Source organism: Tamandua tetradactyla, chromosome 1, assembly GCF_023851605.1.
Source record: "Tamandua tetradactyla isolate mTamTet1 chromosome 1, mTamTet1.pri, whole genome shotgun sequence".
Classification (NCBI taxonomy): Eukaryota; Metazoa; Chordata; class Mammalia; order Pilosa; family Myrmecophagidae; genus Tamandua; species Tamandua tetradactyla.
The window spans coordinates 215,976,912-215,987,457 of record NC_135327.1 but is presented as its reverse complement, the minus strand read 5'-3'; the positions used below and the strand labels follow the sequence as shown (position 1 = coordinate 215,987,457).

Here is a 10,546-nt window from a genome sequence, read left to right as displayed (position 1 = left end):
GGCCCTTGACAGAAAAAGCTTGCCATGCCCTGCTCTAAAGAAGTGTTTCTCAACTTTAGAATGATCTGGAAAGCCTTAAAAATATATTGATTTAAATAAGTCTGAGATGCGCCTGGGCATTGGGACTTGCAAGAGACAAACCTTTTGACTGGAATGAGTTTAGAGCTGTGGTTCTCATCTCTGCCTCACCTTAGAATCGCCTGGAACTCTTTAAAAAATAAATACCCAGCCTGGGCTCCACCTCCCTCCGATTAAATTGGAATGGGGGCAGAGGAAGGGTGGTGGGAGGTGGCCATGGAGGTTTTTGTTTTTGCAAGCTCCTGAGTGATTTTTATACTCCACTTACCAGCTGTGACCTGGGACAAGTGACGCTAAGCTTTAACTCCACATCAGCAGTAGTTCGCGATGAGAAGGACTCAGTAAACCACCCCCTGCCTCACAAAAAGTAGGTGATCAACAAACTTGAATCGGTTGACGTAGTCTTGTTAAAGATATCTCGAGATCACTGGAGCTTCAAATTCAGTGGTATATGATCCGACCTCTGATCTGATTTTATTTGGAAACTCTAGAGTAAAACTTCTAATGGAAAAACAAGAATATTTGGAGTCTCAGAATCCTCCTTTATAAAATGAGGTGTAAAGCAGCATATAAATAGGATTGTTAGTTAAAGGTGTTTGGGGCATACTTATGCTAAAAAAATTACTCATTTTTTTTTATCTGAAATTTAAATTTTACTGCCTGGTCTGTATTTTTATCTGCTAAATCTGACACCCCTCTATACAAATCTTAATAATTTTTTCAAAGGCAATTCAATACAATGTTTGCTAAAAATATTCTATTGATCTATTTCAATGGATCATTTTCCCGGAAACCTTTCTGTGAAGACCTTACTTTGTGTTTTAAAAAAGGGACCAATAAACTGACAACAACTCTTCAAAATGTTTTTTTTTTTTTTGAAAGGGAAGGCTTATCAACCAAACGTGTAATTAGAACCTACTAAAATATACAAACTGACCTATAGAGGGAGCCAAATTAATAAAGAAACAGAAATGACTTCCTACATCCTGGGCTGATGAGTCTCAAAACACTGATTCAAAATGAGCCCTATGTGAGAATCTAAAAACATAACCTACAAGGTATGGTTTTCAGCGAAATGATCCTTTGTGTTAAACTTTTCCATTTATCCACGGACAGAGATGGAAGTGGGGTGGAGGGAGGGGCGGACTCACAGGAAATTCCTGAATAATGAATTCCAAGATTGAGAATATAATGCATTGGGCTTAAAATTATAAACAAGAATGTGATTTGACAAGAGGTTTAATGAGTTTCTGCAGAAAAACAGTGCAGAAAATTTCCAAAATCTATACTGGCTAAAATGTAGGGGGGAGTTTGCTGTAGTAGAAAATTAATGAGATGACGCCCACAGCCAATACTTAATTTTGGAATCTCCTCTCCTAAAGATGTAGGGCGGAAACCCCTCTTCTTCCGTCTGTTCTCTGAACCTATCAAATATCACCTTCACCTGCAGTTCTTCAACTGGAGGGAACAAGTTAAGATGCGCAGATCTTGCCTGTTTCCTTCTCCTTTCCAGACCTGGAAGGGAAGAACTTTTTCTATCTTCTCTTCCTGTGACAAGGAGCTCCATTATGATCTCTGCGCACTTGTTCAAGGTAAAATTCTGAAAACTAAGCAAACACACCCAATAGTTGTTGGGGATGGCTTGATTTTTAAATTTAAATTATGTTCTTTTAGAATTAAGATATTTAAGCTTCAGATATATCCTTCATCCAACTATGTTAAGTTGCAGATATTCTGAGTAAAGCATTTGTTTTATGATAACCAATGTCCTAAAATTATGTACTTTAGTGGACAGGCTGCCAAGGGGTATATGCCAGTGTATACTATATAGTCCATGAAACTTTGTTCAGCTCCGTATCCTTGACACCAAAAACGGTGCCTGATGCTTAGTGGCACAAAAGAGATATTTGATTTTTGTTGTTGTTTTTATTAATTTAAAAAATTTTAATTTTTTTTAAATTACAAAAAACACCAAACACAAACATTCATAACTTTTGATCATTCCATTCTACATATATAATCAGTAATTCACAGTATCATCACATAGTTGCATATTCATCATCATGATCATTTCTTGGAACATTTGCATCTATTCAGAAAAAGAAATAAAAAGAAAACAGAAAAAAAATCATACATACCATACTCCCCATCTCACTGATCACCAGCATTTCACTCTAAATTTATTTTAACATTTGTTCCCCCATTATTCATCTTTATTCCATATGTTTTACTCATCTGTTGATAAAGTAGATAAAAGGAGCATCAGACACAAGGTGTTCACAATCACACAGTCACACAGTCACATTGTGAAAGCTGTATCACCATACAATCATCTTCAAGAAACATGGCTACTGGAACACAGCTCCACATTTTCAGGCAGTTCGCTCCAGCCTCTCCACTACATCTTGACTAACAAGGTGCTATCTATTTAATGCGTAAGAATAACCTCCAGGATAACCTCTCGACTCTGTTTGGAATCTTTCAGCCATTCACTTTATTTTGTCTCATTTCACTCTTCCCCACAAAAGAGATATTTGTTGAATGAATGAATGTGGCTTTCTAACTCTTAAACTTGGTTATCTGGTTTCCTGGTCTGGAATAGATTAGAAGCAGCAGATTTGAAGGGACTGGCAGGTAAAATAACAATAACATAAAGTGTCAGCTGGCAGCCTATGGTTGAAAGACAAAAATTATAAGGAGCAAAATTAGAACTGATTATTATAGAGTCAGTAATGGATGCTCCCAATTGTGCTCTGAGATATGATGAAAAAAGTTAAATTATGGTTGATTTCCATTGAATAAGGAGGCAGGCATCTATATATGTTTTAGAAACAAATCCATTGATTCTTAATATATAAGTATGGAAGTATTTAATTTTATTATTATTTCAAAAGCTAAGAGTTTCTCCCAAACCAGCTAAATTGATCAAAGTACTGCTCTTTAAGAAGATAATTTTGAATTAACCAGAAATTTCATTTACGTGGAATGAACCCCTTCCCTAGTAATGCCACATTAGTGGGATGTTACCAGTTCGTTATATAATGTCATACTAATGCCTTTCCAAATACAAACTATGATGTCATGAGGCCATATACTAAGCAAAAGCATAATGTTTTCAGGTGTGGTGTTTGTGAGCTTGTGAAATGCTTATTGATTAAGGAAAGAGGGAATCCATTTAGCTAGGAAAGACCTTGTGGAATCAGTGGGAAAGGAAGAAGTCTGTGAAATGGGCTCCTTGAGGGTGGAGCCGAAACCAGGGCTGGTGGGTAGGTACTGTAGATATCCTGAAGCTGTGTCCCTGTTCTTTTCTCATCTTTCTCCAACCCAGATTTCCAAACCAAACCATTGAAAACCAGCAAGTCTGACTTAAGCTTACCATGGGAGATACAGATTGAGCTCCATCTTGGACAGAACCCTAGGAATCTGTAAGAACTCAGGAGGTGACACAGGCCCATGACAGAGCCATGACACACAAGGGGGTATTATTACAGTGTGAGGGGCTGCAGGAGGGACAGGTGGTGTGAGCCGGGGAAGGACGTGTGCTCCAGCCAGGGGGTCACCACCGGGGCTGCACCCCTGAGGGCTGGCTGGCTGGCAGCTTGCCCAGAGGAAATCGGGCGCAGGCATGGTGGTGAGCATGGTATGGAGAGCAAGCAGTGAGAGGGGCGAGGCGGGGAAGCTTCTAGGAGGAGAGGGCGTTTAGGAGAACCTGCCAAGTCAAGGAGTAATGTGCATCAGAGAGCATGGCCGGTGGGTTTCCCAACAGAGATGGAAAAGTTAGGGAATCTGCTGCAGTCTGAAGAGAACTGTATTGAAATCCAGACTCAACAAGCAAGTAACCTCTTAATAGTTAAAATGCCAGTCATTGGTGTGTGGAGACTATCACAAACAATGAGGTGGTTATTTCTTATCTCATATAGGGGAACATGGTGCCGTCATTTTATGCCTACACCTCACAGTTCCTTTGTAAAGCAGGGTGTTTTGTTATTCCAGGTTCACGGGTAAGGTGCCCGGTCAGTAACCCCACGTCCCCTCCAAAATCACGCCAACATCCAAAGCTGAGCTGGGACTGAAATTCACTGCCGGGGCGCTCTTTCCTACCGGGTGAGCCTTGACCTTGTAATTTCCCCCGTATTATAGTTTTTTTCCTTCCAAGAAAAAGCTTTTGCTTCTAACAGTGCATTATGTTTTAATAGGCTGTGGGTTGTGGAGACTGGAAAAGGAAGATGATTTGTACAAACAGATCAGTTAAAAATGACAGTTAAGCCTGATTTCCTCAGCAAAGTTAGTTTGGGAAGTGGCCTGGATTTTAGATGACTTGGATAATTTCAAGCCTTAAATAAGGCATTAGTTTTTTGAGGCCTTGCGTTGAGACATATTCATTAGTACAGATTATGTTTTAACTCTTAAGCATGTACTGGATTAAGAATTTTATTTCTAAAATGAAGATGTTCCTCTATTTTGTAGACAATGAAGCAAGGGCTTTTTCATATGTTTGAACCTGCAGTGGAGATTTTGAAAAATCACTGAAAAGTAAGACTTGAGATTGTTTATGTTGTTTAAAGCTTTTTTTAGAGAATGAATCTTCATTAATTTTTATCTTTCAGCTGAAGATAGCCTTATTCAGCAGTTGAATCTTTAAACCTCAAGGTGAAACAATGACTTCTTGTTAGTAACAAACAAAATGGCCTAAGTCACTGCTACATTCTAGAATGCTCTGCAAATAAGTGTAGATTAGGACAGAATCATTTATAATCGCAATTAGTAGAACACCAAGGTGGGATGGGCTGACCTCTTCCTATCTCACTTCTTATGGTTGGGAGTTATTGTAGAAAACAAACAACCTAGGACCTTCTAGAAAGATCTTCTGATCTGATGTGAAGAATAGCACCCATTAGGGTGTGTTCCCCAAACTAAAATCCACGTGTCTTCAGCATCAGAATAATCTGAGCTGTTTGGTAGAAATGCATTTTCATGGACTCCAGAACTAGGAGTCAAAACCGTGGAGAAAGAGTTTTGGATATCTGCATTTTCACCAAGCACTCCGGGTGACTCTGGCATATTGTTTAGGAACCAGTATGCTTGAAGAGGTCATACCAGACTTTGTCAAGGTCAGTTCTGTCTAATAGACTTTTCCGAGAATGGCCTCATTTCTGTGACCACTTGAGGATTATTTCACTTAACTTCTTAATGCTTCCTGAGGTGACGGATGTATGGGTGTTTATAAGCTTCCCTTTCAATAAATAAAGTACCTCTGGGAAGACTGAGGGTTCTCATTCACGTTCACATCTAATACCTTTAGGAGAGCACTGCTTTGGTTTAAGGGAAGTGTTTCTCAAACTCGGCTATTTAAATAGGCCCTTTTAAAGAACAAACTGTTGACCTCAGCGTTGTGACTTACAGCTAGTTTTTAATGTCACATAAATATGAGTAAATACTATATTGTATATAAGCTCAAATATGAGTAAATACTATATTGTATATAAGCTCCTTATGCAGACAAATCTTATTGATGCCTGAAATCAAAGCAAGATGTACAAATAAAATACAAACGAAAGTAATGCAAATTTAAATTGATACCATTTATGAGACATCATGTTTGCTGAAATTAAATGGCATATGATAAGTTTATGGTAGAAAGATGTAGCTTCAGGGCAATTCTATCTGTATTTTGAAATAATTTTAAATTTATAGGACAATTGCAAAAATAATGCAAACCCCATACAGCAGACTTTGTCACATTTGCCATGTCTTTCTGTTTCTCCCTCTTTCTTTCTCTTTTTTTCTTTCTCCTTTCTTTTTCTCTTTCTTTCTCTTCCTTCTCTCTCTCTCTATCTCTCCTTTCTTTCATCTATCTATCCAACTATCTATGTATCTATTTCACTATTGTCTAAATTTTTTTTTGTATGCTGTATAGCAGGGTTATGTTTCATTTTTTTTCTTTGTGAGTATCCCATAATTTCAGAGCCACTTGTTGAATTTTGTTTTTTGCTTTTTTTTTTTTTTTGCTTTGGCTGGAAGGCAAACTGAAGTTGCCCAGGAGACACTTAGTTGTGTGAGCCTGTGAGCTTGGGTGGAGTGGAGGAAATCTTATGCTTTAAGATTTGTCTGCATAAAATGTGCTGTTGAAGCCCAAAAGAAGGTGAAATTACCATGAAAAATCAAAGGGAGTAGCTAAAGGAGAGCACCTTGGGTATTGCCTACTTTGAAGGAGTCAATGATAAGAGGAGGGAGAATGAACAAAGAGGTCAAAAGAGGTTTTTGTTTGTTTGTTTGCTTATTTGTTTGTTTTTAGGAAGTGCATGGGCAGGGAATTGAAACCAGGTCTCCTGCATTGCAGGCGAGAATTCTACCACTGAACTACCCTTGTACCCCCTATTTTCTAAATATTTGAGAGTAGTTTGTATATATTATGCTCTTTGAACACTGAATACTTCGATGTACGTTCCCTAAGAACAAGGATAGTCATTTATGTAACCACCTTAAGAACCATTATCAAGTTTAGGAAATTTAACATTGATATAAAGCAGTATATATTCCAATTTTTTTCATATGTTCCTATAATGCCCTTTTGGGCATTTTCTCCTCCATTATTAGATCCAGCCTGGGATCATGAATTGCCTTTAGTTGTTTTTGTCTCTCTAATCTCTCTCTCTCTCTTTTTTTAATTGAGGAAGCATATATTCAACATCAACTTTCCCATCTCAACCACTTCCAAAGTCACAATTCAGTGGGATTAATCACACATGTAATGTTCTGGCATCCTTACCACCAACCATTACCAGAACTTTTCCATCACCCTAAAAAGAAACCCTGTGCCTATTATGTATGAATTCCCCCTTCTTCCTCTACCTCTGCCCCTGGTAACCTGTACTCTGCCTTCTGTCTCTATGAATTAGCCTATTCCAGACATTTCATATAAATGGAATCATACAATAAGTGTTCCTTTGTGTCTGACTTATTTCGCTCAATATGATGTCTTCAAGGTTTGTCTGTGTAGTAGCATGTATCAGAACTTCGTTCCTTTTTAGAGCTGAATAATAGTCCATTGTAAGTATATGCCACATTTTGTTTGTCCTTTCACCTGCTAATGGACATTTGGGTTGCTTCTATCTTTTGACTAGTGTGAATAATGGCCCTATGAACAGCAATGTGCAAATATCTGTTGGCGCCCCTGCCTTCAATTCCCCCTACTCAGAAGTGGGGTTGCAGGGTCACAGGGCAGTTCGATGCTGTTTTCCCCAGTAACTGCACCACTCTACATTCCCACCAACAATATACTAAGGTTCCCATTTCTCTGAATCCCCTCCAGCCTCTGCTATTTTCTGTTTGTTTTATTTTTTTAATAGCCATTCTTGTGGGTGTGAACCTCATTGTAATTTTGATTTGTGTTTCCTCAATGGTTAATGATACTGAGCATCCTTTCATGTGCTTATTAGTCATTCATATATCTTTTTTTGAGAAAAAAAAATGTGAGTCCTTTGCCCATGTTTGTAGCAAACCCTTTAGGATCCCTCCCCAATTCTATTTTTGACTAAAGTAACATGAACTCAGAAAAGACTTTGCTAAATCCAGAAACTTAGATTTCATTTAGCCAAAACTTTCTCCGGTAAGCAATTTTTGAAAACCACCTTTATTGAGCTTTCCCTTCAACTTTCAGACACCCACAACCCACCAGATCAGGGATTGGCACACCTTTTCAGCAAAGGGCCTGATAATAAATATTTTAAGCTTTGTAGCCCAAAAAGCTAAATCAAAAATATTATATAGGTACTTATATAATAAGAGAAAAAACAAATTTGCACAAAAAATGTATTGAAGAAATTAAAAATATAATAATAATCAAGTACACTATTTTTGTAATGCAGGTCTACAAATGAGAAGAATAAAATTCTTTTTGGGATGGGGTGGGGAAAACATTTTGCTTAATTGGAATTCAAAGTTGCCCATATCTAAAACTGGTCGCAAATGTTCGTGCTTTCTTTTTCTTTTTCTTTTATTTTTATATTATTTATTATATTTTATTTTTATATTAAATTATGGGAGTTTGAACAGTTTACAATTTATAAATCAGCCAGCATCTAAGCCACATGTCAAAAGGAGCTCTGCCAAGGGAAAAGCGGAAACTTTTAAGAAGCAAACACAGCAGCAAACTAGGAAATGTTCTGATTGGCTGATTTACATGGAGTATTTTGCATAGGCAGGGCTTAAATTGATTAGTGTGTTATGTCCAATCTGATAAACTCTCTCTTCTAGACCAAAACTGGTTTACCACCAGGTGCTACTCAATTCTGTAGAGCGTGCTCTACTGTTCGATTTGCATGGAAAGTCCCTGCAGGTCATTTGTTTTTTTGTTTTCTGAAAAATCCTTTCTTGGAAAGGGGTCCCTGCTGGCAGTACCCAATGCAGGTGGTCATTTTCCTTGAATTAACAGTACCTCCTTTAACACAAGCAATGCACTCCACTTGCCATCAATGATTTCTTGTCAGGTTGTCAAGTGGTTTCAGTTAATTGGTTTGTTCCTTTTTTCCTTTCAATTTTTTGAATTTGTTTTCTCTCTTGATTGCAGTGAAGTTTGCTGGGTGGTTTTTTAAATTACATGTAAGACCCTTGGAGTAGGATTACTCAGTTGAGTGGATCATGGGTACAGGCCTCTCTCTGATTTCAGGCTATCTTATTTCTGTTTTTAGTTTTCATCTCAGCCCACTATAGCCAGTCCCATTTCTATTGCATTTTCCTTCTGGTGAGCTATCTTAAGAGCAAATCTCTCTGTCTTGAGGGTAATAAGGAATTTGAACAGGATCTTGAAACTCAGTGTGTACAAGAAATAAGAATGGATAGAGCGATAATCACAATTAAAAGCATATGTCCAGAGCATACTAGTTAGTCCCTATATTCCATTTAGCCAAGAACCTAGGTCAGGAAATAGGTGGGTCCATTGAAATGTTTGTGCCTGGCTGATATTATACAACCCCTTAACTTGGTCTTTTAAAATACTTGTTATTTATCACCATGCCAGACTTATCAACATAAAAGCAACATTGTTCACTGGGCTCGGGCAGTCAGGCTACCTACAGCGCATTTGTTCTGCAACAAGACTGATGCTCGGCTTCAGCTTGGAGGGTCTGAATGGCACTGAGGGTGGTATTAAAACTCGGTTTCAGGGGGTGTGAGGGTAGTTCAGTGGTAGACTTGTCGCCTGCTGTGCGGGCGACCCAGGTTCGATTTCCAGCCTGTTCACTTCCCAAAAAAGCAAACAATAAACTAAACAAACAAAAATTTACCAAATGGTGCTACAATAACAGGATACTCACATGAGTATGAATGAACGGTGACCCCTGGCCATGCAGCATACAAAAAAGAAAAGCACAAAAAAACTATTTCATAGCCTTAGATATCTTTATAACTGTTCACTCCAAGTCATATACTCCTATGGAGAGAATGATGGTGTGCAAGAAGGGCGGAACCCTGTATATCAGTAGGTCAAGGCATTGGGGGCTATGAGTCTTCTTTGGTCAGTAAGGTCTAATGCACAAAAAGATCTTAAGTAAGCTTTCTAACTGGCATTTAGGGTAGATAATATATGCAAGACTATAGGATCCAGTCCGGTTTACGGGTAGATAACACAACCATACAGTAATCTGCAGTTTACAAAGGGGATGCAAATTTTAAGGTGTATATACATTACTAGAATAAAACTTAAAATAATAACATAGGACTGTCCAACACAAACTGTAAACCTATTGTAATATGGACTTCAGGTAATAGTACAATTATAATAATACTCTTGCATCAGTTGTAACAAAGGTACCATACTGTTTTAGTTTGTTAGAACTGCTGCAATGCAGATACTATAAAATGGATTGGCTTTTACAATGGGGATTTATTAACTTAAATGCTTATAGTTCTGAGGCCAGGAAAATGTCTAAAATCAAGGCATCAATAGGTGGTACTTTATCCCCAAAGACCAGCTACTGGTGATCTTGGATGCCCTGTCGCATGGGAAGGCACGTGGAGATGTCTCCTGGTCTCTCCTGGGTTTCTTTGCTTTGAGCTTCTGCCTGCTCCATCTGTGGCTTTCTCTCTCAGCCTCTGTGTCTGTTTCTCTCTGTCTTTCTCTGAATTACATCCTCTAATGAACGACTCCAATAAGAGGATTAAGATCCACCCTGTTTTACATCTTAATTTAAGATCCCACTCAACAAAACATCCTACTTGCAATGGGTCTACATCTGCAGGAATGGACTAAATTTAAGAGCATGATTTTCAAACCACCACACATACTAATGCAAAGTGATAATAATGGGGGTGATATGGGAACTCTGTATTTTCTGCTTGATTTCTCTATATATCTACAAATTCGCTAATAAAACAATTTATATATTTAAAAAACAGCTCAATGAACAGGAGTGGAATCAGACAACCATAGGAATATGCTAGAACTACTATTGAAACTGAAAATTTTGTC

At 38.1% G+C, this 10,546-nt stretch overlaps 1 protein-coding gene and 1 long non-coding RNA gene across 11 annotated transcripts in view; one reads left to right on the top strand and one right to left on the bottom strand.

Moving 5' to 3' along the window:
* Positions 1-1,301: 1,301 nt before the first annotated feature.
* Positions 1,302-3,551, bottom strand: LOC143676604 (uncharacterized). The gene is made up of 3 exons (XR_013172215.1): positions 3,455-3,551; positions 2,217-2,313; positions 1,302-1,685 (listed from the first exon to the last, which is right to left on the bottom strand). It is a non-coding gene; the product is annotated as an uncharacterized LOC143676604 (long non-coding RNA).
* A 9-nt stretch (positions 3,552-3,560) lies between these two features.
* CCNY (cyclin Y) overlaps positions 3,561-10,546 on the top strand; it is a 317,654-nt gene continuing 310,668 nt past the window's right edge. For 4 of the 10 annotated variants that reach the window (XM_077152018.1, XM_077152025.1, XM_077152019.1 and 1 more), the window contains exons 1-3: positions 3,561-3,718; positions 4,072-4,182; positions 4,546-4,611. The gene's annotated coding sequence lies outside the window, so the exon portion shown is untranslated. Of the gene's footprint in view, positions 3,719-3,743; positions 3,975-4,071; positions 4,183-4,545; positions 4,612-10,546 lie in introns of those variants that run through there. The other 6 variants (XM_077152045.1, XM_077152047.1, XM_077152032.1 and 3 more) reach the window with 5 other exon arrangements.